Source organism: Camellia sinensis, chromosome 11 (assembly GCF_055761805.1).
Source record: "Camellia sinensis isolate YWXY chromosome 11, ASM5576180v1, whole genome shotgun sequence".
NCBI classification, from domain to species: Eukaryota; Viridiplantae; Streptophyta; class Magnoliopsida; order Ericales; family Theaceae; genus Camellia; species Camellia sinensis.
Genome location: NC_138971.1, coordinates 85,908,938 through 85,936,898, shown reverse-complemented (window position 1 = coordinate 85,936,898; position 27,961 = coordinate 85,908,938). Strand labels below are relative to the sequence as shown.

General features: G+C 47.3%; 1 pseudogene across 1 annotated transcript in view; it reads left to right on the top strand.

The window, feature by feature from the left end:
- Positions 1 to 236: 236 nt before the first annotated feature.
- Positions 237 to 27,961, top strand: part of LOC145802461 (calcium-transporting ATPase 3, endoplasmic reticulum-type-like) — a 116,969-nt pseudogene continuing 89,244 nt past the window's right edge. The window contains exons 1-3 of the transcript XR_014344581.1: positions 237 to 380; positions 1,176 to 1,233; positions 1,344 to 1,401. The product of XR_014344581.1 is annotated as a calcium-transporting ATPase 3, endoplasmic reticulum-type-like (transcript). The remainder of the gene's footprint in view (positions 381 to 1,175; positions 1,234 to 1,343; positions 1,402 to 27,961) is intronic.

The following is a 27,961-nucleotide window of genomic DNA, read 5'->3' as shown; positions in this document are numbered from 1 at the left end:
CCTCATTACGATTAGGCTCACATCCGCATGCAATTCGTCCGTCCCCTTACACTTGAATCCACTTTTTTCCGATTCCGATCAATGTATTTTTCACCCAATTCGATTTAGGGTTTTTCAACCACTCAAATTCCATCCCCAATTATCGAATCATTAGGTTTTAGAGGTTTCGCGGTTGTCTTGATCAGAATCGGAGTTAGTGTTGTGGTTGTGGTTGAATTTCTGTTGCGATCGGTGACATGAAGATCGAAGAGTTGGACGAGGTTGAATCTGATGGAAGGAGTTACAATCACAGTGATTTCTGGAAGAATGATTGTTCGGGTCGATGCAAAGAGAGCGCTAGTCGGAGCTGGGGCTCGGATCCTGTTCTACCCGACCCTTCTGTACAATGTTTTCCGGAACAAGATTCAAGCTGAGTTCAGATGGTGGGACCAAATTGATCGGGTTTTGGTTCTAAGTCCCTTCATATATATATATATATATGTATGTATATTTGTGTATGTTGTTGTATCTGTTTTTTGTGTTTGCTTTGGTTTGTGTTTGTATCACTGTGATTGTTGCTCTATGTTTTAATTTCTGGAGTTGTTTTTGTTTGATCTGTTTGGTTGCTGGGAAAATGGAGGACTACAAAGAAAAAGAAGGATTTTTTGTGTTGTTTTAATGGGTGGTAGTTTAGTAGCTTTTTTGAATTGTTCTTCTCGATCCATTTGGTTGTTGAGAAAATAGAATTCCTATGTATTTCAGTTACTAGAGAAAATAAAGACCACGTATGACTGTCACTGTATGTAATAGTTTCTGGAGTTGTTTTTCTTTGATCTGTTTGGTTGCTGGAAAAAAAAAAAACAAAACAAAACAAAAAAATTGAAAAGTGAAGTAGTTCAGTAGAGCTTTAAAATTGTTCTTCATGATTCATTTGGTTGTTGAGAAAATAGAATTCCTTTGCATTTAAGTTACTGGAGAAAATGTAGGAAAAAGATGGGATAATGGGGCCTGTTATTCTTAGAATTCTGATTATCTGAATTGGAGAAAATGAAGAGCTTCGTGAAACTTTGACCAATGCAACTACTTTACATTTCATTTTCTTGGTGTTCTTGGTGCACTGATGGAATGTGAGCTTAAATTAAAGGGATCATGATTTATTGATTTGAGTTTTTATTTCTATTTTGATTTTTAAACAGTATCTTCTGCTGGGGGCGGTTCCATTCCCTAAGGATGTTTTGCAGTTGAAGCAGCTTGGTGTTGGCGCTGTCATCACCCTTAATGAGCCTTATGAAACGTTGGTTCCAACATCATTGTACCATGTGAGTGATGTCGTCTGCGCTGATTCGGCGGCTGGGGATTGGGAGGTCACGGCTCAGGTCCAGGGATTTCAAGAACATGTCCATTTTCGCCGAAATTGACAAGGTTAGTAATTTTACATACATAATATATGGTATATATTTACATATACATATTAATTGTGCCAAATTTAGTTGTTTCAATTCTCAACTTATATCTGTAAAATTTGATTCTCTTTACCAAACGGTGTCGGCTTGACACGAAACTTAACACACACGACCACCTAGGCACGAGAGACTTGTGGGAGAAAACGGTACTCTAATCCGGTTCCCGGTTTTGGGAGTTAGAGACGGATTTCACTCTAGGCAAATTAGTTCCTTAAGAAACTTGAATTCGAGGTGTTGACGCCTCAAAATCGCCAAAAAGCGTCAGTTTCGCACGAAACTTGGCACGCACGACCGCCTAGGCACGTGAAACTTGTGGGAGAAGACAGAACTCCAATTGGGTTCCCGGTTTGGGAGTTAGAGCCGGATTTCACTCTAGGCAAAAGTAGTTCCTTAAAAAATTTGAATTCGAGGTGTTGACACTCCAAAATACCAAACGCCGTCAGTTTGGCACAAAACTTGGCACACAAGACCGCCTAATCACGAGAGACTTGTGGGAGAAGACGGGGCTCCAATCGGGTTCCCAGTTTGAGAGTTAGAGCCAGATTTCACTATAGGCAAACTAGTTCGTTAATAAATTTGAATTTGAGGTTTTGACACCTTAAAGTCACCAAACGGAGTTCGATTAGCACGAAATTTGGCACACACGACCGCCTAGGCACGAGAGACTTGTGGGAGAAGACGGGGCTCGAATCGGGTTCCCGGTTTGGGAGTTAGAGCCGGATTTCGGTTCCTTTAGAAATTTAAATTCGAGGTGTTGATGCCCCAAAATCGCCAAACGGCGTTGGTTTGGCACGAAACTTGGCACACACGACCGCCTAGGCACGAGAGACTTGTGGGAGAAGACGGGGCTCCAATCGGGTTCCCGGTTTGAGAGTTAGAGCAAGATTTCACTATAGGCAAACTAGTTCGTTAATAAATTTGAATTCGAGGTTCTGACACCTTAAAATCACCAAACGGGGTTTGATTAGCACGAAACTTGGCACACACGACCGCCTAGGCACGAGAGACTTGTGGGAGAAGACGGGGCTCGAATCGGGTTCCCGGTTTGGGAGTTAGAGTCGGATTTCGGTCTTTTTAGAAATTTAAATTCGAGGTGTTGATGCCCCAAAATCGCCAAACAGCGTTGGTTTTGCACGAAACTTGGCACACACGACCGCCTAGGCACGAGAGACTTGTGGGAGAAGACAGGGCTCGAATCGGGTTCCCGATTTGGGTGTTAGAGCCGGTTTTCGGTCTAGCCAAGCTAGTTCCTTAAGAAATTTGAAGTCGAGGTGCTGATACCCCAAAATCACCAAACGGCGTCGGTCTAGCACGAAACTTGGCACACACGACCGCCTAGGGACGAGAGACTTGTGGGAGAAGACGGTACTCCAATCGGGTTCCCGGTTTCGGAGTTAAAGCCAGATTTCACTCTAGGCAAACTAGTTCCTTAAGAAACTTGAATTCGAGGTGTTGACGCCCCAAAATCTGCAAACGGCGTCTGTTTTGCACGAAACTTGGCACACACGACCGCCTAGGCACGAGAAACTTGTGGGAGAAGACGGGATTTGAATCGGGTTCCCGGTTTGGGAGTTAGAGCCGGATTTCGGCCTAGGCAAGCTAGTTCCTTACGAAATTTGAATTCGAGGTGATGATGCCCCAAAATCACCACAACAGCGTCGGTTTGGCACGAAATTTGGCACGCACGACAGCCTAGGCACGAGAGACTTCTGGGAGAAGACGGTACTCCAATCGGGTTCCCGGTTTGGGAGTCAGAGCCGGATTTCACTCTAGGAAAACTAGTTCCTTAAGAAACTTGAATTCGAGGTTTTGACGCCCCAAAATCGCCAAAAGGCGTCGGTTTCGCACGAAACCTGCCACACACTACCGCCTAGGCACGAGAAACTTGTGGGAGAAGACAGGACTCCAATCGGGTTTCCTGTTTGGGAGTTAGAGCCGGATTTCACTTTAGCCAAACTAGTTCCTTAAGAAACTTGAATTCGAGGTGTTGACGCCCCATAATCGCCAAGGAATTGGGGTCACTGCTGTGGCAAAGGCACAGCAGTGACTGTTGTGCTTCATTTTGTGATGCATTATGGGATTATTTTTATGATCTGAACCGTTCATTTTGTAGGGTTTGTTGAGTATTTCAAGCCTACCAAAAATCATATTAATCGGATACCAATAACTATATGATCGAATTGCATATTTTTATACTATTTTTCAAAAGAAAAACTTCTTGTTTGTTTTTTTGGTTATCAATCATATAGTTGTTGATATCCGATTAATATGATTTTTGGTAGGCTTGAAGTACTCAACAAATCTTACAAAACGAACGGTTCAGATCATAAAAATAAGCCCATAATACATCACAAAATGAAGCACAACAGTCAATGCTGTGCATTTGCCACAGCAGTGACCCCAAGTCCTAATCGCCAAAAGGCGTCGGTTTCGCACGGAACTTGGCACACACGACCGCCTAGGCACGAGAAACTTGTGGGAGAAGACAAAACTCCAATTAGGTTTCCGGTTTGGGAGTTAGTGTCAGATTTCACTCTAGGCAAAAGTAGTTCCTTAAGAAATTTGAATTCGAGGTGTTGACGCCCCAAAATACCAAACGCCGTCGCCTAAACACGAGAGACTTGTGGGAGAAGACGGGGCTCTAGTCGGGCTCCCGATTTGGAAGTTAGAGCCAGATTTCACTCTAGGCAACCTAGGTCATTAAGAAATTTGAATTCGAGGTTTTGACACCTTAAAATCACCAAATAGGGTTCGATTGGCACGAACCTGGCACACACGACCGCCTAGGAACGAGAGACTTATGGGAGAAAACGGGGCTCGAATCGGGTTCCCCGTTTGGGAGTTGGAGCCAGATTTCACTCTAGGCAACCTAGTTCGTTAAGAAATTTGAATTCGAGGCTTTGACACCTTAAAATCACCAAACGGGGTTCGATTGGCACGAAACTTGGCACACACGACCGCCTAGGCACGAGAGACTTCTGGGAGAAGACGGTACTCCAATCGGGTTCCCGGTTTGGGAGTCAGAGCCGGATTTCACTCTAGGAAAACTAGTTCCTTAAGAAACTTGAATTCGTGGTTTTGACGCCCCAAAATCGCTAAAACGCGTCGGTTTGGCACGAAACTTGGCACACATGAACGCCTAAACACGATAGAGTTGTGGGAGAAGACACGGCTCCAATCGGGTTCCCGATTTGGGAGTTAGAGCCGGATTTCTCTTTAGGCAAACTAGTTCCTTAAGAAACTTGAATTCGAGGTGTAGACGCCCCAAAATCGCCAAAAGGCGTCAGTTTCGCACGAAACTTGGCACACACGACCGCCTAGGCACGAGAAACTTGTGGGAGAAGATAGGACTCCAATTGGGTTCCCGGTTTGGGAGTTAGCCGGATTTCACTCTAGGCAAAAGTAGTTCCTTAAGAAATTTGAATTTGAGGTGTTGACGCCCCAAAATACCAAACGCCGTCGGTTTGGCACAAAACTTGGCACACATGACCGCCTAAACACAAGAGACTTGTGGGAGAAGACGGGGCTCTAGTCGGGCTCCCAATTTGGGAGTTAGAGCCAGATTTCACTCTAGGCAACCTAGGTCATTAAGAAATTTGAATTCGAGGTTTTGACACCTTAAAATCACCAAACAGGGTTCGATTGGCATGAACCTGGCACACACGACCGCCTAGGAACGAGAGACTTATGGGAGAAGACGGGGCTCGAATCGGGTTCCCGGTTTGGGAGTAAGAGCCAGATTTCGGTCTAGACAATTTGGTCCCTTAAGAAATTTAAATACGAGGTGTTGACGCCCCAAAATCGCCAAACGGCGTCGGTTTGGCACGAAACTTGGCACACACGACTTCCTAAGCACGAGAGACTTGTGGGACTAGACAGGGCTCGAATTGGGTTCTCGGTTTGGGAGTTAGAGCCGGATTTCGGTCTAGGCGCTTGTTCCTTAAGAAATTTGAATTCGAGGTGTTGACGCCCCAAAATTACCAAACGGCGTCGGTTTGACACGAAAGTTGACACACAAGACCGCCTAGGCACGAGAGACTTGTGGGAGAAGACGGTACTCCAATCGGGTTCCCGGTTTGGGAGTTAGAGACGGATTTCACTCTAGGCAAGCTACTTCCTTAAGAAATTTAAATTCGAGGTGTTGACGTCCCAAAATCGCCAAAAGGCGTCGGTTTCGCACGAAACTTGGCACACACGACCGCCTAGGCACGTGAAACTTGTGGGAGAAGACGGGGCTCCAATCAGGTTCCCGGTTTGGGAGTTAGAGCTAGATTTCACTATAGGCAAATTAGTTCGTTAATAAATTTGAATTCGAGGTGTTGACGCCCCGAAATCGCCAAAAGGCGTCTGTTTCGCTCGAAACCTGGCGCACAAGACTGCCTAAGCACGAGAAACTTGTAGGAGATGACAGGACTCCAATTCGGTTCCCGATTTTGGAGTTCCTTATGAAAATTGAATTCGAGGTGTGGACGCCCCGAAATATCAAACGCCGTCGGTTTGGCACGAAACTTGGCACACATGACCGCCTAAACACGATAGAGTTTTGGGAGAAGACACGGCTCCAATCGGGTTCCCGGTTTGTGAGTTAAAGCCGGATTTCACTCTAGGCAAAAGTAGTTCCTCAAGAAATTTGAATTCAAGGTGTTGACGCCCCAAAATACCAAACGCCGTCGGTTTGGCATAAAACTGGGCACACATGACCGCCTAAAGACGAGAGACTAGTGGGAGAAGACGGGGCTCCAATCGGGTTCCCGGTTTAGGAGTAAGAGCCAGATTTCGGTCTAGACAATTTGGTCCCTTAAGATATTTAAATTCGAGGTGTTGACGCCCCAAAATTGCCAAACGGCGTCGGTTTGGCAAGAAACTTGGCACACACAACTGCCTAGGCACGAGAGACTTGTAGGAGAAGACGGGGCTCGAATCGGGTTCCCGGTTTGGGAGTTATAACCGGATTTCGGTCTAGGCAAGCTAGTTCCTTAAGAAATTTGAATTTAAGGTGTTGACGCCCCAAAATTACCAAACGGCGTCGGCTTGACATGGAACTTAACACACACGACCACCTAGGCACGAGAGACTTGTGGGAGAAAACGGTTCTCCAATGGGGTTCCCGGTTTGGAAGTTAGAGACGGATTTCACTCTAGGCAAACTAGTTCCTTAAGAAACTTGAATTCGAGGTGTTGACGCACCGAAATTGCCAAAAGGCGTCTGTTTCGCCCGAAACCTGGCGCACAAGACCGCCTAAGCACGAGAAACTTGTAGGAGATGACAGGACTCCAATTGGGTTCCCGATTTTGGAGTTAGAGCCGGATTTCGCTCTAGGCAAAAGTAGTTCCTTATGAAAATTGAATTCGGGGTGTGGACGCCCCGAAACACCAAACGTCGTCGGTTTGGCACGAAACTTGGCACACATGACCGCCTAAACACAATAGAGTTTTGGGAGAAGACACGGCTCGAATTGGGTTCCCGGTTTGGGAGTTAAAGCCGGATTTCACTCTTGCCACAAGTAGTTCCTTAAGAAATTTGAATTCGAGGTGTTGACGCCCCAAAATACCAAACGTTGTCGGTTTGGCACAAAACTGGGCACACATGACCGCCTAAAGACGAGAGACTTGTGGGAGAAGACGGGGCTCCAATCGGGTTCCCGGTTTATGAGTTGGAGCCAGATTTCACTCTAGGCAACCTAGTTCGTTAAGAAATTTGAATTCGAGGTTTTGACACCTTAAAATCACCAAACGGGGTTCGATTGGCACGAAACCTGGCACACACGACCGCCTAGGCACGAGAGACTTGTGGGAGAAGACGGGGCTCCAATCGGGTTCCCGGTTTGGGAGTAAGAGCCAGATTTCGGTCTAGACAATTTTGTCCCTTAAGAAATTTAAATTCGAGGTGTTGACGCCCCAAAATTGCCAAACGGCGTCGGTTTGGCAAGAAACTTGGCACACACAACTGCCTAGGCACGAGAGACTTGTGGGAGAAGACGGGGCTCGAATCGTGTTCCCGGTTTGGGAATTAGAGCCGGATTTCGGTCTAGGCAAGCTAGTTCCTTAAGAAATTTGAATTCAAGGTGTTGACGCCCCAAAATTACCAAACGGCGTCGGCTTGACACGAAATTTAACACACACGACCACCTAGGCACGGGAGACTTGTGGGAGAAAACGGTACTCCAATCGGGTTCCCGGTTTGGGAGTTAGAGACGGATTTCATTCTAGGCAAACTAATTTCTTGAGAAACTTGAATTCGAGGTGTTGACGCCCAAAAATCGCCAAAAGGCGTCAGTTTCGTACGAAACTTGGCACACACGATTGCCTAGGCACGTGAAACTTGTGGGAGAAGACAGGACTCCAATTGGGTTCCCGGTTTGGGAGTTAAAGCCGGATTTCACTCTAGGCAAAAGTAGTTCCTTATAAAATTTGAATTCGAGGTGTTGACACCCCAAATTACCAAATGCCGTCAGTTTGGCACAAAACATGGCACACAAGACCGCCTAATCACGAGAGACTTGTGGGAGAAGACGGGGCTCCAATCGGGTTCCCGGTTTGAGAGTTAGAGCCAGATTTCATTATAGGCAAACTAGTTCGTTAATAAATTTGAATTCGAGGTTTTGACACCTTAAAATCACCAAACGGGGTTCGATTAGCACGAAACTTGGCACACACGACCGCCTAGGCACGAGAGACTTGTGGGAGAAGACGGGGCTCGAATCGGTTTCCCGGTTTGGGAGTTAGAGCCGGATTTCGATCCCTTTAGAAATTTAAATTCGAGGTGTTGATGCCCCAAAATCGCCAAACGGCGTTGGTTTTGCACGAAACTTGGCACACACGACCGCTTAGGCACGAGAGACTTGTGGGAGAAGACAGGGCTCGAATCGGGTTCCCGGTTTGGGTGTTAGAGCCGGTTTTCGGTCTAGCCAAGCTAGTTCCTTAAGAAATTTGAAGTCGAGGTGCTGATGCCCCAAAATCACCAAACGGCGTCGGTCTGGCACGAAACTTGGCACACACGACCGCCTAGGGACGAGAGACTTGTGGGAGAAGACGGTACTCCAATCGGGTTCCCGGTTTCGGAGTTAAAGCCGTATTTCACTCTAGGCAAACTAATTCCTTAAGAAACTTGAATTCGAGGTGTTGACGCACCAAAATCTGCAAACGGCGTCTGTTTTGCACGAAACTTGGCACACACGACCGCCTAGGCACGAGAAACTTGTGGGAGAAGACGGGATTTGAATCGGGTTCCCGGTTTGGGAGTTAGAGCCGGATTTCGGCCTAGGCAAGCTAGTTCCTTAAGAAATTTGAATTCGAGGTGATGATGCCCCAAAATCACCACAACAGCGTCGGTTTGGCACGAAATTTGGCACGCACGACAGCCTAGGCACGAGAGACTTCTGGGAGAAGACGGTACTCCAATCGGGTTCCCGGTTTGGGAGTCAGAGCCGGATTTCACTCTAGGAAAACTAGTTCCTTAAGAAACTTGAATTCGAGGTTTTGACGCCCTAAAATCGCCAAAAGGCGTCGGTTTCGCACGAAACCTGCCACACACTACCGCCTAGGTACGAGAAACTTGTGGGAGAAGACAGGACTCCAATCGGGTTTCCTGTTTGGGAGTTATAGCCGGATTTCACTTTAGGCAAACTAGTTCCTTAAGAAACTTGAATTCGAGGTGTTGACGCCCCATAATCGCCAAGGAATTGGGGTCACTGCTGTAGCAGTGACTGTTGTGCTTCATTTTGTGATGCATTATGGGATTATTTTTATGATTTGAACCGTTCATTTTGTAGGGTTTGTTGAGTACTTCAAGCCTACCAAAAATCATATTAATCAGATACCAATAACTATATGATCGAATTGCATATTTTTATACTATTTTTCAAAAGAAAAACTTCTTGTTTGTTTTTTTGGTTATCAATCATATAGTTGTTGATATCCGATTAATATGATTTTTGGTAGGCTTGAAGTACTCAACAAATCTTACAAAATGAACGGTTCAGATCATAAAAATAAGCCCATAATACATCACAAAATGAAGCACAACAGTCACTGCTGTGCATTTGCCACAGCAGTGACCTCAAGTCCTAATCGCCAAAAGCCCATAATACACCCCAAGTCCTAATCGCCTAGGCACGAGAAACTTGTGGGAGAAGACAGAACTCCAATTAGGTTTCCGGTTTGGGAGTTAGTGCCAGATTTCACTCTAGGCAAAAGTAGTTCCTTAAGAAATTTGAATTCGAGGTGTTGACGCCCCAAAATACCAAACGCCGTCGGTTTGGCACAAAACTTGGCACACATGACCGCCTAAACACGAGAGACTTGTGGGAGAAGACGGGGCTCTAGTCGGGCTCCCGATTTGGGAGTTAGAGCCAGATTTCACTCTAGGCAACCTAGGTCATTAAGAAATTTGAATTCGAGGTTTTGACACCTTAAAATCACCTTAAAATTTGAACCTAGCACACACGACCGCCTAGGAACGAGAGACTTATGGGAGAAGACGGGGCTCGAATCGGGTTCCCGGTTTGGGAGTAAGAGCCAGATTTCGGTCTAGACAATTTGGTCCCTTAAGAAATTTAAATACGAGGTGTTGACGCCCCAAAATCGTCAAACGGCGTCGGTTTGGCACGAAACTTGGCACACACGACTTCTTAAGCACGAGAGACTTGTGGGACTAGACGGGGCTCGAATTGGGTTCTCGGTTTGGGAGTTAGAGCCGGATTTCGGTCTAGGCAAGCTAGTTCCTTAAGAAATTTGAATTCGAGGTGTTGACTCCCCAAAATTACCAAACGGCGTCGGTTTGACACGAAAGTTGACACACACGACCGCCTAGGCACGAGAGACTTGTGGGAGAAGACGGTACTCCAATCGGGTTCCCGGTTTGGGAGTTAGAGACGGATTTCACTCTAGGCAAGCCACTTCTTTAAGAAACTTAAATTTGAGGTGTTGACGTCCCAAAATCGCCAAAAGGCGTCGGTTTCGCACGAAACTTGGCACACACGACCGCCTAGGCACGTGAAACTTGTGGGAGAAGAAATTAGTTCGTTAATAAATTTGAATTCGAGGTGTTGACGCCCTGAAATCGCCAAAAGGCGTCTGTTTCGCCCGAAACCTGGCGCACAAGACCGCCTAAGCACGAGAACTCCAATTCGGTTCCCGATTGTGGAGTTCCTTATAAAAATTGAATTCGAGGTGTGGACGCCCCGCAATACCAAATGCCGTGGGTTTGGCACGAAACTTGGCCCACATGACCGCCTAAACACGATAGAGTTTTGGGAGAAGACACGGCTCCAATCGGGTTCCCGGTTTGTGAGTTAAAGCCGGAATTCGAGGTGTTGACGCCCCAAAATACCAAACGCCGTCGGTTTGGCACAAAACTGGGCACACATGACCGCCTAAAGACGAGAGACTTGTGGGAGAAGACGAGGCTCCAATCGGGTTCCCGGTTTGGGGGTAAGAGCCAGATTTCGGTCTAGACAATTTGGTCCCTTAAGAGATTTAAATTCGAGGTGTTGACGCCCCAAAATTGCCAAACGGCGTCGGTTTGGCAAGAAACTTGGCACACACAACTGCCTAGGCACGAGAGACTTGTAGGAGAAGACGGGGCTCGAATCGGGTTCCCGGTTTGGGAGTTATAGCCGGATTTCGGTCTAGGCAAGCTAGTTCCTTAAGAAATTTGAATTTAAGGTGTTGACGCCCCAAAATTACCAAACGGCGTCGGCTTGACACGAAACTTAACACACACGACCACCTAGGCACGAGAGACTTGTGGGTGAAAACGGTACTCCAATGGGGTTCCCGGTTTGGGAGTTAGAGACGGATTTCACTCTAGGCAAACTAGTTCCTTAAGAAACTTGAATTCGAGGTGTTGACGCCCCGAAATTGCCAAAAGGCGTCTGTTTCGCCCGAAACCTGGCGCACAAGACCGCCTAAGCACGAGAAACTTGTAGGAGATGACAGGATTCCAATTGGGTTCCCGATTTTGGAGTTAGAGCCGGATTTCGCTCTAGGCAAAAGTAGTTCCTTATGAAAATTGAATTCGAGGTGTGGACGCCCCGAAATACCAAACGTCGTCGGTTTGGCACGAAACTTGGCACACATGACCGCCTAAACACAATAGAGTTTTGGGAGAAGACACGGCTCGAATTGGGTTCCCGGTTTGGGAGTTAAAGCCAGATTTCAGTCTTGGCAAAAGTAGTTCCTTAAGAAATTTGAATTCGTGGTGTTGACGCCCCAAAATACCAAACGCCGTCGGTTTGGCACAAAATTGGGCACACATGACCGCCTAAAGACGAGAGACTTGTGGGAGAAGACGGGGCTCCAATCGGGTTCCCGGTTTGGGAGTTGGAGCCAGATTTCACTCTAGGCAAACTAGTTCGTTAAGAAATTTGAATTCGAGGTTTTGACACCTTAAAATCACCAAACGGGGTTCGATTGGCACGAAACCTGGCACACCCGACCGCCTAAGCCCGAGAGACTTGTGGGAGAAGACGGGGCTCGAATCGGGTTCCCGGTTTGGGAGTAAGAGCCAGATTTCGGTCTAGAAAATTTTGTCCCTTAAGAAATTTAAATTCGAGGTGTTGACGCCCCAAAATTGCCAAACGGCGTCGGTTTGGCAAGAAACTTGGCACACACAACTGCCTAGGCACGAGAGACTTGTGGGAGAAGACGGGGCTCGAATCGGGTTCCCGGTTTGGGAGTTAGAGCCGGATTTCGGTCTAGGCAAGCTAGTTCCTTAAGAAATTTGAATTCAAGGTGTTGACGCCCCAAAATTACCAAACGGCGTCGGCTTGACACGAAACTTAACACACACGACCACCTAGGCACGAGAGACTTGTGGGAGGAAACGGTACTCCAATCGGGTTCCCGGTTTGGGAGTTAGAGACGGATTTCACTCTAGGCAAACTAATTCTTGAGAAACTTGAATTCGAGGTGTTGACGCCCCAAAATCGCCAAAAGGCGTCAGTTTCATATGAAACTTGGTACACACGACCGCCTAGGCACGTGAAACTTGTGGGAGAAGACCGGACTCCAATTGGGTTCCCGGTTTGGGAGTTAGGGCCGGATTTCACTCTAGGCAAAAGTAGTTCCTTATAAAATTTGAATTCGAGGTGTTGACACCCCAAAATCGCCAAACGGCGTTGGTTTGGCACGAAACATGGCACACACGACCGCCTAGGCAGGAGAGACTTGTGGGAGAAGACGGGGCTCGAATCGGGTTCCCGGTTTGGGAGTTAGAGGCGGATTTCGGTCCCTTTTGAAATTTAAATTCGAGGTGTTGATGCCCCAAAATTGCCAAACGGCGTTGGTTTTGCACGAAACTTGGCACACACGACCGCCTAGGCACGAGAGACTTGTGAGAGAAAACAGGGCTCGAATCGGGTTCCCGGTTTGGGTGTTAGAGCCGGTTTTCGGTCTAGCCAAGCTAGTTCGTTAAGAAATTTGAAGTCGAGGTGCTGATGCCCCAAAATCACCAAACGGCGTCGGTCTGGCACGACGAAACTTGGCACACACGACCGCCTAGGGACGAGAGACTTGTGGGTGAAGACGGTACTCCAATCGGGTTCCCGGTTTCGGAGTTGAAGCCGGATTTCACACTAGGCAAACTAGTTCCTTAAGAAACTTGAATTCGAGGTGTTGACGCCCCAAAATCTGCAAACGGCGTCTGTTTTGCACGAAACTTGGCACACACGACCGCCTAGGCACGAGAAACTTGTGGAAGAAGACGGGATTTGAATCGGGTTCCCGGTTTGGGAGTTAGAGCCAGATTTCGGCCTGGGGAAGCTAGTTCCTTAAGAAATTTGAATTCGAGGTGATGATGCCCCAAAATCACCACAACAGCGTCGGTTTGGCACGAAATTTGGCACGCACGACAGCCTAGGCACGAGAGACTTCTGGGAGAAGACGGTACTCCAATCGGGTTCCCGGTTTGGGAGTCAGAGCCGGATTTCACTCTAGGAAAACTAGTTCCTTAAGAAACTTGAATTCGAGGTTTTGACGCCCTAAAATCGCCAAAAGGCGTCGGTTTCGCACAAAACCTGCCACACACTACCGCCTAGGCACGAGAAACTTGTGGGAGAAGACAGGACTCCAATCGGGTTTCCTGTTTGGGAGTTAGAGCCGGATTTCACTTTAGGCAAACTTGTTCCTTAAGAAACTTGAATTCGAGGTGTTGACGCCCCATAATCGCCAAGGAATTGGGGTCACTGCTGTGGCACTGTTGTGCTTCATTTTGTGATGCATTATGGGATTATTTTTATGATCTGAACCGTTCATTTTGTAAGATTTGTTGAGTACTTCAAGCCTACCAAAAATCATATTAATCGGATACCAATAACTATATGATTGATAACCAAAAAAACAAACAAGAAGTTTTTCTTTTGAAAAATAATATAAAAATATGCAATTCGATCATATAGTTGTTGATATCCGATTAATATGATTTTTGGTAGGCTTGAAGTACTCAACAAATCTTACAAAATGAACGGTTCAGATCATAAAAATAATCCCATAATGCATCACAAAATGAAGCACAACAGTCACTGCTGTGCCTTTGCCACAGCAGTGACCCCAATTCCTTGGCGATTATGGGGCGTCAACACCTCGAATTCAAGTTTCTTAAGGAACTAGTTTGCCTAAAGTGAAATCCGGCTCTAACTCCCAAACAGGAAACCCGATTGGAGTCCTGTCTTCTCCCACAATTTTCTCGTGCCTAGGCGGTAGTGTGTGGCAGGTTTTGTGCGAAACCGACGCCTTTTGGCGATTTTAGGGCGTCAAAACCTCGAATTCAAGTTTCTTAAGGAACTAGTTTTCCTAGAGTGAAATTCGGCTCTGACTCCCAAACCGGGAACCCGATTGGAGTACTGTCTTCTCCCAGAAGTCTCTCGTGCCTAGGCTGTCGTGCGTGCCAAATTTCGTGCCAAACCGACGCTGTCGTGGTGATTTTGGGGCATCATCACCTCGAATTCAAATTTCTTAAGGAACTAGCTTGCCTAGGCCGAAATCCGGCTCTAACTCCCAAACCGACTTGTGGGAGAAGACGTTACTCCAATCGTGTTCTCGGTTTGGGAGTCAGAGCCGGATTTCACTCTAGGAAAACTAGTTCCTTAAGAAACTTGAATTCGTGGTTTTGACGCCCCAAAATCGCTAAAACGCGTCGGTTTGGCACGAAACTTGGCACACATGAACGCCTAAACACGATAGAGTTGTGGGAGAAGACACGGCTCCAATCGGGTTCCCGATTTGGGAGTTAGAGCCGGATTTCTCTTTAGGCAAACTAGTTCCTTAAGAAACTTGAATTCGAGGTGTAGACGCCCCAAAATCGCCAAAAGGCGTCAGTTTCGCACGAAACTTGGCACACACGACCGCCTAGGCACGAGAAACTTGTGGGAGAAGATAGGACTCCAATTGGGTTCCCGGTTTGGGAGTTAGAGCCGGATTTCACTCTAGGCAAAAGTAGTTCCTTAAGAAATTTGAATTTGAGGTGTTGACGCCCCAAAATACCAAACGCCGTCGGTTTGGCACAAAACTTGGCACACATGACCGCCTAAACACAAGAGACTTGTGGGAGAAGACGGGGCTCTAGTCGGGCTCCCAATTTGGGAGTTAGAGCCAGATTTCACTCAAGGCAACCTAGGTCATTAAGAAATTTGAATTCGAGGTTTTGACACCTTAAAATCACCAAACAGGGTTCGATTGGCACGAACCTGGCACACACGACCGCCTAGGAACGAGAGAGACTTATGGGAGAAGACGGGGCTCGAATCGGGTTCCCGGTTTGGGAGTAAGAGCCAGATTTCGGTCTAGACAATTTGGTCCCTTAAGAAATTTAAATACGAGGTGTTAACGCCCCAAAATCGCCAAACGGCGTCGGTTTGGCACGAAACTTGGCACACACGACTTCCTAAGCACGAGAGACTTGTGGGACTAGACGGGGCTTGAATTGGGTTCTCGGTTTGGGAGTTAGCCGGATTTCGGTCTAGGCAAGCTAGTTCCTTAAGAAATTTGAATTCGAGGTGTTGACGCCCCAAAATTACCAAACGGCGTCGGTTTGACACGAAAGTTGACACACACGACCGCCTAGGCACGAGAGACTTGTGGGAGAAGACGGTACTCCAATCGGGTTCCCGGTTTGGGAGTTAGAGACGGATTTCACTCTAGGCAAGCTACTTCCTTAAGAAACTTAAATTCGAGGTGTTGACGTCCCAAAATCGCCAAAAGGCGTCGGTTTCGCACGAAACTTGGCACACACGACCGCCTAGGCACGTGAAACTTGTGGGAGAAGACGGGGCTCCACTCAGGTTCCCGGTTTGGTAGTTAGAGCTAGATTTCACTATAGGCAAATTAGTTCGTTAATAAATTTGAATTCGAGGTGTTGACGCCCCGAAATCGCCAAAAGGCGTCTGTTTCGCTCGAAACCTGGCGCACAAGACTGCCTAAGCGCGAGAAACTTGTAGGAGATGACAGGACTCCAATTCGGTTCCCGATTTTGGAGTTCCTTATGAAAATTGAATTCGAGGTGTGGACGCCCCGAAATATCAAACGCCGTCGGTTTGGCACGAAACTTGGCACACATGACCGCCTAAACACGATAGAGTTTTGGGAGAAGACACGGCTCCAATCGGGTTCCCGGTTTGTGAGTTAAAGCCGGATTTCACTCTAGGCAAAAGTAGTTCCTCAAGAAATTTGAATTCAAGGTGTTGACGCCCCAAAATACCAAACGCCGTCGGTTTGGCATAAAACTGGGCACACATGACCGTCTAAAGACGAGAGACTTGTGGGAGAAGACGGGGCTCCAATTGGGTTCCCGGTTTGGGGGTAAGAGCCAAATTTCGGTCTAGACAATTTGGTCCCTTCAGAGATTTAAATTCGAGGTGTTGACGCCCCAAAATTGCGAAACGGCGTCGGTTTGGCAAGAAACTTGGCACACACACTGCCTAGGCACGAGAGACTTGTAGGAGAAGACGGGGCTCGAATCGGGTTCCTGGTTTGGGAGTTATAGCCGGATTTCGGTCTAGGCAAGCTAGTTCCTTAAGAAATTTGAATTTAAGGTGTTGACGGCCCAAAATTACCAAACGGCGTCGGCTTGACACGAAACTTAACACACACGACCACCTAGGCACGAGAGACTTGTGGGTGAAAACGGTACTCCAATGGGGTTCCCGGTTTGGGAGTTAGAGACGGATTTCACTCTAGGCAAACTAGTTCCTTAAGAAACTTGAATTCGAGGTGTTGACGCCCCGAAATTGCCAAAAGGCGTCTGTTTCGCCCGAAACCTGGCGCACAAGACCGCCTAAGCACGAGAAACTTGTAGGAGATGACAGGATTCCAATTGGGTTCCCGATTTTGGAGTTAGAGCCGGATTTCGCTCTAGGCAAAAGTAGTTCCTTATGAAAATTGAATTCGAGGTGTGGACGCCCCGAAATACCAAACGTCGTCGGTTTGGCACGAAACTTGGCACACATGACCGCCTAAACACAATAGAGTTTTGGGAGAAGACACGGCTCGAATTGGGTTCCCGGTTTGGGAGTTAAAGCCGGATTTCAGTCTTGGCAAAAGTAGTTCCTTAAGAAATTTGAATTCGAGGTGTTGACGCCCCAAAATACCAAACGCCGTCGGTTTGGCACAAAACTGGGCACACATGACCGCCTAAAGACGAGAGACTTGTGGGAGAAGACGGGGCTCCAATCGGGTTCCCGGTTTGGGAGTTGGAGCCAGATTTCACTCTAGGCAACCTAGTTCGTTAAGAAATTTGAATTCGAGGTTTTGACGCCCCAAATTTGAATTCGAGGTTTAGACACCTTAAAATCACCAAACAGGGTTCGATTTGCACGAAACTTGGCACACACGACCGCCTAGGCACGAGAGACTTGTGGGAGAAGACGGGGCTCGAATCGGGTTCCCGGTTTGGGAGTTAGAGCCGGATTTCGGTCCCTTTAGAAATTTAAATTCGAGGTGTTGATGCCCCAAAATTGCCAAACGGCGTTGGTTTTGCACGAAACTTGGCACACACGACCGCCTAGGCACGAGAGACTTGTGGGAGAAGACAGGGCTCGAATCGGGTTCCCGGTTTGGGTGTTAGAGCCGGTTTTCGGTCTAACCAAGCTAGTTCCTTAAGAAATTTGAAGTCGAGGTGCTGATGCCCCAAAATCACCAAACGGCGTCGGGCTGGCACGAAACTTGGCACACACGACCGCCTAGGGACGAGAGACTTGTGGGAGAAGACGGTACTCCAATCGGGTTCCCGGTTTCGGAGTTAAAGCCGGATTTCACTCTAGGCAGACTAGTTCCTTAAGAAACTTGAATTCGAGGTGTTGACGCTCCAAAATCTGCAAACGGCGTCTGTTTTGCACGAAACTTGGCACACACGACCGCCTAGGCACGTGAAACTTGTGGGAGAAGACGGGGCTCCAATCAGGTTCCCGGTTTGGGAGTTAGAGCTAGATTTCATTGTAGGCATATTAGTTCGTTAATAAATTTGAATTCGAGGTGTTGACGCCCCGAAATCGCCAAAATGCGTCTGTTTCGCTCGAAACCTGGCGCACAAGACTGCCTAAGCACGAGAAACTTGTAGGAGATGACAGGACTCCAATTCGGTTCCCGATTTTGGAGTTCCTTATGAAAATTGAATTCGAGGTGTGGACGCCCCGAAATACCAAACGTCGTCGGTTTGGAACGAAACTTGGCACACATGACCGCCTAAACACAATAGAGTTTTGGGAGATGACACGGCTCGAATTGGGTTCCCGGTTTGGGAGTTAAAGCCGGATTTCAGTCTTGGCAAAAGTAGTTCCTTAAGAAATTTGAATTCGAGGTGTTGACGCCCCAAAATACCAAACGCCGTCGGTTTGGCATAAAACTGGGCACACATGACCGCCTAAAGACGAGAGACTTGTGGGAGAAGACGGGGCTCCAATCGGGTTCCCGGTTTGGGGGTAAGAGCCAGATTTCGGTCTAGAACATTTGGTCCCTTAAGATATTTAAATTCGAGGTGTTGACGCCCCAAAATTGCCAAACGACGTCGGTTTGGCAAGAAACTTGGCACACACAACTGCCTAGGCACGAGAGACTTTTAGGAGAAGACGGGGCTCGAATCGGGTTCCCGGTTTGGGAGTTATAGCCGGATTTCGGTCTAGGCAAGCTAGTTCCTTAAGAAATTTGAATTTAAGGTGTTGACGCCCCAAAATTACCAAACGGCGTCGGCTTGACACGAAACTTAACACACACGACCACCTAGGCACGAGAGACTTGTGGGTGAAAACGGTACTCCAATGGGGTTCCCGGTTTGGGAGTTAGAGACGGATTTCACTCTAGGCAAACTAGTTCCTTAAGAAACTTGAATTCGAGGTGTTGACGCCCCGAAATTGCCAAAAGGCGTCTGTTTCGTCCGAAACCTGGCGCACAAGACCGCCTAAGCACGAGAAACTTGTAGAAGCTGACAGGATTCCAATTGGGTTCCCGATTTTGGAGTTAGAGCCGGATTTCGCTCTAGGCAAAAGTAGTTCCTTATGAAAATTGAATTTGAGGTGTGGACGCCCCGAAATACCAAACGTCGTCGGTTTGGCACGAAACTTGGCACACCGCCTAAACACAATAGAGTTTTGGGAGAAGACACGGCTCGAATTGGATTCCCGGTTTGGGAGTTAAAGCCGGATTTCAGTCTTGGCAAAAGTAGTTCCTTAAGAAATTTGAATTCGAGGTGTTGACGCCCCAAAATACCAAACGCCGTCGGTTTGGCACAAAACTGGGCACACATGACCGCCTAAAGACGAGAGACTTGTGGGAGAAGACGGGGCTCCAATCGGGTTCCCGGTTTGGGAGTTGGAGCCAGATTTCACTCTAGGCAACCTAGTTCGTTAAGAAATTTGAATTCGAGGTTTTGACACCTTAAAATCACCAAACGGGGTTCGATTGGCACGAAACCTGGCACACCCGACCGCCTAAGCACGAGAGACTTGTGGGAGAAGACGAGGCTCGAATCGGGTTCCCGGTTTGGGAGTAAGAGCCAGATTTCGGTCTAGAAAATTTTGTCCCTTAAGAAATTTAAATTCGAGGTGTTGACGCCCCAAAATTGCCAAACGGCGTCGGTTTGGCAAGAAACTTGGCACACACAACTGCCTAGGCACGAGAGACTTGTGGGAGAAGACGGGGCTCGAATCGGGTTCCCGGTTTGGGAGTTAGAGCCGGATTTCGGTCTAGGCAAGCTAGTTCCTTAAGAAATTTGAATTCAAGGTGTTGACGCCCCAAAATTACCAAACAGCGTCGGCTAGATACGAAACTTAACACACACGACCACCTAGGCACGAGAGACTTGTGGGAGAAAACGGTACTCCAATGGGGTTCCCGGTTTGGGAGTTAGAGCCGGATTTCACTCTAGGCAAAAGTAGTTCCTTATAAAATTTGAATTCGAGGTGTTGACACCCCAAAATCGCCAAACGGCGTTGGTTTGGCACGAAACTTGGCACACACGACCGCCTAGGCACGATAGACCTGTGGGAGAAGACAGGGCTCGAATCGGGTTCCCGGTTTGGGTGTTAAAGCCGGGTTCCCGGTTTCGGCTGTAACTCCCAAACTTGAATTCGAGGTGTTGAGGCCCCGAAATCTGCAAACGGCGTCTGTTTTGCACGAAACTTGGCACAAGTTTCTTCCACGAGAAACTTGTGGAAGAAGACGGGATTTGAATCGGGTTCCCGGTTTGGGAGTTAGAGCCGGATTTCGGCCTAGGCAAGCTAGTTCCTTAAGAAATTTGAATTCGAGGTGATGATGCCCCAAAATCACCACAACAGCGTCGGTTTGGCACGAAATTTGGCACGCACGACAGCCTAGGCACGAGAGACTTCTGGGAGAAGACGGTACTCCAATCGGGTTCCCGGTTTGGGAGTCAGAGCCGGATTTTACTCTAGGAAAACTAGTTCCTTAAGAAACTTGAATTCGAGGTTTTGACGCCCTAAAATCGCCAAAAGGCGTCGGTTTCGCACAAAACCTGCCACACACTACCGCCTAGGCACGAGAAACTTGTGGGGGAAGACAGGACTCCAATCGGGTTTCCTGTTTGGGAGTTACAGCCGGATTTCACTTTAGGCAAACTAGTTCCTTAAGAAACTTGAATTCGAGGTGTTGACGCCCCATAATCGCCAAGGAATTGGGGTCACTGCTGTAGCAGTGACTGTTGTGCTTCATTTTGTGATGCATTATGGGATTATTTTTATGATCTGAACCGTTCATTTTGTAGGGTTTGTTGAGTACTTCAAGCCTACCAAAAATCATATTAATCGGATACCAATAACTATATGATCGAATTGCATATTTTTATACTATTTTTCAAAAGAAAAACTTCTTGTTTGTTTTTTTGGTTATCAATCATATAGTTGTTGATATCCGATTAATATGATTTTTGGTAGGATTGAAGTACTCAACAAATCTTACAAAATGAACGGTTCAAATCATAAAAATAAGCCCATAATACATCACAAAATGAAGCACAACAGTCACTGCTGTGCATTTGCCACAGCAGTGACCCCAAGTCCAAATCGCCAAAAGGCGTCGGTTTCGCACAGAACTTGGCACACACGACCGCCTAGGCACGAGAAACTTGTGGGAGAAGACAGAACTCCAATTAGGTTTCCGGTTTGGGAGTTAGAGCCAGATTTCACTCTAGGCAAAAGTAGTTCCTCAAGAAATTTGAATTCGAGGTGTTGACGCCCCAAAATACCAAACACCGTCGGTTTGGCATAAAACTGGGCACACATGACCGCCTAAAGACGAGAGACTTGTGGGAGAAGACGGGGCTCCAATCGGGTTCCCGGTTTGGGAGTAAGAGCCAGATTTCGGTCTAGACAATTTGGTCCCTTAAGATATTTAAATTCGAGGTGTTGACGCCCCAAAATTGCCAAACGGCGTCGGTTTGGCAAGAAACTTGGCACACACAACTGCCTAGGCACGAGAGACTTGTAGGAGAAGACGGGGCTCGAATCGGGTTCCCGGTTTGGGAGTTATAGCCGGATTTCGGTCTAGGCAAGCTAGTTCTTTAAGAAATTTGAATTTAAGGTGTTGACGCCCCAAAATTACCAAACGGCGTCGGCTTGACACGAAACTTAACACACACGACCACCTAGGCACGAGAGACTTGTGGGAGAAAACGGTTCTCCAATGGGGTTCCCGGTTTGGAAGTTAGAGACGGATTTCACTCTAGGCAAACTAGTTCCTTAAGAAACTTGAATTCGAGGTGTTGACGCCCCGAAATTGCCAAACGGCGTCTGTTTCGACCGAAACCTGGCGCACAAGACCGCCTAAGCACGAGAAACTTGTAGGAGATGACAGGACTCCAATTGGGTTCCCGATTTTGGAGTTAGAGCCGGATTTCGCTCTAGGCAAAAGTAGTTCCTTATGAAAATTGAATTCGAGGTGTGGACGCCCCGAAACACCAAACGTCGTCGGTTTGGCACGAAACTTGGCACACATGACCGCCTAAACACAATAGAGTTTTGGGAGAAGACACGGCTCGAATTGGGTTCCCGGCTTGGGAGTTAAAGCCGGATTTCACTCTTGCCACAAGTAGTTCCTTAAGAAATTTGAATTCGAGGTGTTGACGCCCCAAAATACCAAACGTTGTCGGTTTGGCACAAAACTGGGCACACATGACAGCCTAAAGACGAGAGACTTGTGGGAGAAGACGGGGCTCCAATCGGGTTCCCGGTTTGGGAGTTGGAGCCAGATTTCACTCTAGGCAACCTAGTTCGTTAAGAAATTTGAATTCGAGGTTTTGACACCTTAAAATCACCAAACGGGGTTCGATTGGCACGAAACCTCCACGACCGCCTAGGCACGAGAGACTTGTGGGAGAAGACGGGGCTCGAATCGGGTTCCCGGTTTGGGAGTAAGAGCCAGATTTCGGTCTAGACAATTTTGTCCCTTAAGAAATTTAAATTCGAGGTGTTGACGCCCCAAAATTGCCAAACGGCGTCGGTTTGGCAAGAAACTTGGCACCCACAACTGCCTAGGCACGAGAGACTTGTGGGAGAAGACGGGGCTCGAATCGGGTTCCCGGTTTGGGAATTAGAGCCGGATTTCGGTCTAAGCAAGCTAGTTCCTTAAGAAATTTGAATTCAAGGTGTTGACGCCCCAAAATTACCAAACGGCGTCGGCTTGACACGAAACTTAACACACACGACCACCTAGGCACGAGAGACTTGTGGGAGAAAACGGTACTCCAATCGGGTTCCCGGTTTGGGAGTTAGAGATGGATTTCATTCTAGGCAAACTAATTTCTTGAGAAACTTGAATTCGAGGTGTTGACGCCCAAAAATCGCCAAAAGGCGTCAGTTTCGTACGAAACTTGGCACACACGATTGCCTAGGCACGTGAAACTTGTGGAAGAAGACAGGACTCCAATTGGGTTCCCGGTTTGGGAGTTAAAGCCGGATTTCACTCTAGGCAAAAGTAGTTCCTTATAAAATTTGAATTCGAGGTGTTGACACCCCAAATTACCAAATGCCGTCAGTTTGGCACAAAACTTGGCACACAAGACCGCCTAATCACGAGAGACTTGTGGGAGAAGACGGGGCTCCAATCGGGTTCCCGGTTTGAGAGTTAGAGCCAGATTTCACTATAGGCAAACTAGTTCGTTAATAAATTTGAATTCGAGGTTTTGACACCTTAAAATCACCAAACGGGGTTCAATTAGCACGAAACTTGGCACACACGACCGCCTAGGCACGAGAGACTTGTGGGAGAAGACGGGGCTCGAATCGAGTTCCCGGTTTGGGAGTTATAGCCGGATTTCGATCCCTTTAGAAATTTAAATTCGAGGTGTTGATGCCCTTAAATCGCCAAACGGCGTTGGTTTTGCACGAAACTTGGCACACACGACCGCCTAGGCACGAGAGACTTGTGGGAGAAGACAAGGCTCGAATCGGGTTCCCGGTTTGGGTGTTAGAGCCGGTTTTCAGTCTAGCCAAGCTAGTTCCTTAAGAAATTTGAAGTCGAGGTGCTGATGCCCCAAAATCACCAAACGGCGTCGGTCTGGCACGAAACTTGGCACACACGACCGCCTAGGGACGAGAGACTTGGGGGAGAAGACGGTACTCCAATCGGGTTCCCGGTTTCGGAGTTAAAGCCGTATTTCACTCTAGGCAAACTAATTCCTTAATAAACTTGAATTCCCAAAATCTGCAAACGGCGTCTGTTTTGCACGAAACTTGGCACACACGACCGCCTAGGCACGAGAAACTTGTGGGAGAAGACGAGATTTGAATCGGGTTCCCGGTTTGGGAGTTAGAGCCGGATTTCGGCCTAGGCAAGCTAGTTCCTTAAGAAATTTGAATTCGAGGTGATGATGCCCCAAAATCACCACAACAGCGTCGGTTTGGCACGAAATTTGGCACGCACGACAGCCTAGGCACGAGAGACTTCTGGGAGAAGACGGTACTCCAATCGGGTTCCCGGTTTGGGAGTCAGAGCCGGATTTTACTCTAGGAAAACTAGTTCCTTAAGAAACTTGAATTCGAGGTTTTGACGCCCTAAAATCGCCAAAAGGCGTCGATTTCGCACGAAACCTGCCACACACTACCGCCTAGGCACGAGAAACTTGTGGGAGAAGACAATACTCCAATCGGGTTTCCTGTTTGGGAGTTACAGCCGGATTTCACTTTAGGCAAACTAGTTCCTTAAGAAACTTGAATTCGAGGTGTTGACGCCCCATAATCGCCAAGGAATTGGGGTCACTGCTATAGCAGTGACTGTTGTGCTTCATTTTGTGATGCATTGTGGGATTATTTTTATGATCTGAACCGTTCATTTTGTAGGGTTTGTTGAGTACTTCAAGCCTACCAAAAATCATATTAATCGGATACCAATAACTATATGATCGAATTGCATATAAAAATACTATTTTTCAAAAGAAAAACTTCTTGTTTGTTTTTTTGGTTATCAATCATATAGTTGTTGATATCCGATTAATATGATTTTTGGTAGAATTGAAGTACTCAACAAATCTTACAAAATGAACGGTTCAGATCATAAAAATAAGCCCATAATACATCACAAAATGAAGCACAACAGTCACTGCTGTGCATTTGCCACAGCAGTGACCCCAAGTCCAAATCGCCAAAAGGCGTCGGTTTCGCACAGAACTTGGCACACACGACCGCCTAGGCACGAGAAACTTGTGGGAGAAGACAGAACTCCAATTAGGTTTCCGGTTTGGGAGTTAGAGCCAGATTTCACTCTAGGCAAAAGTAGTTCCTTAGAAATTTGAATTCGAGGTGTTGACGCCCCAAAATACCAAATGCCGTCGGTTTGGCACAAAACTTGGCACACATGACCGCCTAAACACGAGAGACTTGTGGGAGAAGACGGGGCTCTAGTCGGGCTCCCGATTTGGGAGTTAGAGCCAGATTTCACTCTAGGCAACCTAGGTCATTAAGAAATTTGAATTCGAGGTTTTGACACCTTAAAATCACCAAACAGGGTTCGATTGGCACGAACCTGCCACACACGACCGCCTAGGAACGAGAGACTTATGGGAGAAGACGGGGCTCGAATCGGGTTCCCCGTTTGGGAGTTGGAGCCAGATTTCATTCTAGGCAACCTAGTTCGTTAAGAAATTTGAATTCGAGGCTTTGACACCTTAAAATCACCAAACGGGGTTCGATTGGCACGAAACCTGGCACACACGACCGCCTAGGCACGAGAGACTTCTGGGAGAAGACGGTACTCCAATCGGGTTCCCGGTTTGGGAGTCAGAGCCGGATTTCACTCTAGGAAAACTAGGTCCTTAAGAAACTTGAATTCGTGGTTTTGACGCCCCAAAATCGCTAAAACGCGTCGGTTTGGCACGAAATTTGGCACACATGAACGCCTAAACACGATAGAGTTGTGGGAGAAGACACGGCTCCAATCGGGTTCCCGATTTGGGAGTTAAAGCCGGATTTCTCTTTAGGCAAACTAGTTCCTTAAGAAACTTGAATTCGAGGTGTAGACGCCCCAAAATCGCCAAAAGGCGTCAGTTTCGCACGAAACTTAGCACACACGACCGCCTAGGCACGAGAAACTTGTGGGAGAAGATAGGACTCCAATTGGGTTCCCGGTTTGGGAGTTAGAGCCGGATTTCACTCTAGGCAAAAGTAGTTCCTTAAGAAATTTGAATTCGAGGTGTTGACGCCCCAAAATACCAAACGCCGTCGGTTTGGCACAAAACTTGGCACACATGACCGCCTAAACACGAGAGACTTGTGGGAGAAGACGGGGCTCTAGTCGGGCTCCCAATTTGGGAGTTAGAGCCAGATTTCACTCTAGGCAACCTAGGTTATTAAGAAATTTGAATTCGAGGTTTTGACACCTTAAAATCACCAAACAGGGTTCGATTGGCACGAACCTGGCACACACGACCGCCTAGGAACGAGAGACTTATGGGAGAAGACGGGGCTCGAATCGGGTTCCCGGTTTGGGAGTTAGAGCCAGATTTCGGTCTAGACAATTTTGTCCCTTAAGAAATTTAAATTCGAGGTGTTGACGCCCAAAAATTGCCAAACAGCGTCGGTTTGGCAAGAAACTTGGCACCCACAACTGCCTAGGCACGAGAGACTTGTGGGAGAAGACGGGGCTCGAATCGGGTTCCCGGTTTGGGAGTTAGAGCCGGATTTCGGTCTAGGCAAGCTAGTTCCTTAAGAAATTTGAATTCAAGGTGTTGACGCCCCAAAATTACCAAACGGCGTCGGCTTGACACGAAACTTAACACAGACGACCACCTAGGCACGAGAGACTTGTGGGAGAAAACGGTACTCCAATCGGGTTCCCGGTTTGGGAGTTAGAGACGGATTTCACTCTAGGCAAACTAATTTCTTGAGAAACTTGAATTCGAGGTGTTGACGGCCCAAAATACCAAATGCCGTCAGTTTGGCACAAAACTTGGCACACAAGACCGCCTAATCACGAGAGACTTGTGGGAGAAGACGGGGCTCCAATCGGGTTCCCGGTTTGAGAGTTAGAGCCAGATTTCACTATAGGCAAACTAGTTCGTTAATAAATTTGAATTCGAGGTTTTGACACCTTAAAATCACCAAACAGGGTTCGATTTGCACGAAACTTGGCACACACGACCGCCTAGGCACGAGAGACTTCTGGGAGAAGACGGGGCTCGAATCGGGTTCCCGGTTTGGGAGTTAGAGCCGGATTTCGGTCCCTTTAGAAATTTAAATTCGAGGTGTTGATGCCCCAAAATCGCCAAACGGCGTTGGTTTTGCACGAAACTTGGCACACACGACCGCCTAGGCACGAGAGACTTGTGGGAGAAGACAGGGCTCGAATCGGGTTCCCGGTTTGGGTGTTAGAGCCGGTTTTCGGTCTAGCCAAGCTAGTTCGTTAAGAAATTTGAAGTCGAGGTGCTGATGCCCCAAAATCACCAAACGGCGTCGGTCTGGCACGAAACTTGGCACACACGACCACCTAGGGACGAGAGACTTGTGGGAGAAGACGGTACTCCAATCGGGTTCCCGGTTTCGGAGTTAAAGCCGGATTTCACTCTAGGCAAACTAGTTCCTTAAGAAACTTGAATTCGAGGTGTTGACGCCCCAAAATCTGCAAACGGCGTCTGTTTTGCACGAAACTTGGCACACACGACCGCCTAGGCACGAGAAACTTGTGGAAGAAGACGGGATTTGAATCGGGTTCCCGGTTTGGGAGTTAGAGCCGGATTTCGGCCTAGGCAAGCTAGTTCCTTAAGAAATTTGAATTCGAGGTGATGATGCCCCAAAATCACCACAACAGCGTCGGTTTGGCACGAAATTTGGCACGCACGACAGCCTAGGCACGAGAGACTTCTGGGAGAAGACGGTACTCCAATCGGGTTCCCGGTTTGGGAGTCAGAGCCGGATTTCACTCTAGGAAAACTAGTTCCTTAAGAAACTTGAATTCGAGGTTTTGACGCCCTAAAATCGCCAAAAGGCGTCGGTTTCGCACAAAACCTGCCACACACTACCGCCTAGGCACGAGAAACTTGTGGGAGAAGACAGGACTCCAATCGGGTTTCCTGTTTGGGAGTTAGAGCCGGATTTCACTTTAGGCAAACTAGTTCCTTAAGAAACTTGAATTCGAGGTGTTGACGCCCCATAATCGCCAAGGAATTGGGGTCACTGCTGTAGCAGTGACTGTTGTGCTTCATTTTGTGATGCATTATGGGATTATTTTTATGATTTGAACCGTTCATTTTGTAGGGTTTGTTGAGTACTTCAAGCCTACCAAAAATCATATTAATCGGATACCAATAACTATATGATTGATAACCAAAAAAACAAACAAGAAGTTTTTCTTTTGAAAAATAATATAAAAATATGCAATTCGATCATATAGTTGTTGATATCCGATTAATATGATTTTTGGTAGGCTTGAAGTACTGAATAAATCTTACAAAATGAACGGTTCAGATCATAAAAATAATTCCATAATGCATCACAAAATGAAGCACAACAGTCACTGCTGTGCCTTTGCCACAGCAGTGACCCCAATTCCTTGGCGATTATGGGGCGTCAACACATTGAATTCAAG